The sequence below is a fragment of the Aplysia californica genome, unplaced genomic scaffold, assembly GCF_000002075.1.
Source record: "Aplysia californica isolate F4 #8 unplaced genomic scaffold, AplCal3.0 scaffold00486, whole genome shotgun sequence".
NCBI lineage: Eukaryota > Metazoa > Mollusca > Gastropoda > Aplysiida > Aplysiidae > Aplysia > Aplysia californica.
The window spans coordinates 229,937-231,498 of NW_004797756.1; positions in this window are offsets into that span (position 1 = coordinate 229,937).

Genomic DNA, 1,562 nt, shown 5'->3' on the forward strand with positions numbered 1-1,562 from the left:
GAAGATAGGGTGCAAAACAGACGAGCAAGCAGATGACCATATACACCAAAGGCATCAGTCATAAATACAAGTGCATTATAATAAATATTATTTAGACTCAGCCAGCCAGCCAGTTACGACAGAGAACGTGAGGAAGTAAGGTAGCCATTGCATACCGGTAGCAGCACTACTGTGGCACTACAGAGGATGTAAGACTCACAGGTAAACTAGGGTAGAAAATGGCACGCGCTTCCCCCCACTCCGAGAAACGAGCTCTGAAAACTCACAAGCTGGAAGCTAATCCTGAACTCGAGAGTAGAAAAAAGTCCTATCAACTGCAAGAGCAGGTAGCAGGGATAGAGCTTTTTGGCTCTGGGTTTCAGCGACATAGGCAGAATGAACGGTTCCGTTGTCTACCTGGGCGAGTGAGTGAGTGAGTGAGTGAGTGTGTGAAGGAAAGAAGGAGAGGAGGAATGAGAGTGAGAGAGCGATGTAGGGAGTGAATGAGTGCTGTTTGCCGGTGAATTCCTTGCACGTGCGTCAGGCGGGGAGCGGACACGCGAAGATTTCGCATGCATGAGGGAGAAGAGGGAGAGAGTCAGAATGGGCTCAAGAAGTCTTTCTTTTTTTTTCTTTAAATCCTCAACTACTGCTGAATGACAGTTTAGTCGTACTTTCATGTATATAGCTTTAGAAGCACCGCATTATTGAGAAGACCAGTTACGGTTTCCTGTTGTGTAAAAGCTGTTTTGTTTAGATGGATAATCAATTAATGTTGGCGTTATCAGCGCGCTGACCAGATTTTGAGACGGCACATTAAGAGGTTGGTGACTCACTGCAGTGGATTCTCTGTCAGATCTCTCTCGCTCTCTCCCTCTCTCTCTCTCTCTCTCTCTCTCTCTCTCTCTCTCTCTCTCTCTCTCTCTCTCTCGTGACCAGTGACAAGCTGTATTCAGCCTGCGGCCTACGTTGGCTGTGTGTGGTTCGGGACACACAGGCCTTCTCCCTCACTACAGCCGCCGTTTCCATGGTGACAGCCGGAATAGTAAAAACAAGAACTTTGTAAGTAGAAGATTTCTGTATTTCTGTGATGTCCACTGAATTCTACACTCAGCGATCGCGAAGAGAGGAGTTTCGTTTCTATGAGTGTAGAATTCTGTGGTGATGTCTTGTAGTATAGCGGATGCCCACCGGTCAAATGCATGATCAGATCGTGTCGGGTCGGATCAGATCGGATCGGATCGGATTGGGTCGGATAGGATCAGATCAGGTTGGATTGGGTTGGGATATAGCGCTGATCAGTACACATTACGTCAAACTGATTTCTGCTTCATCAAAATTGACCTGAAAGTCCATATTTATTATACGCCCAATCGCACTCCGTGCGCAACAAAAGATCTAGCACTGCATTATTATTATAATAGTAATTATTATCATCATCATTCATCAATATCATTATCATATTGTAATGATTATATAATTATTATTATTATCATCATTATTATTATTATCATTATTATTATCATTATCATTATTATTATTATCATTATTATCATCATCATCATCATCATCATCATCATCAT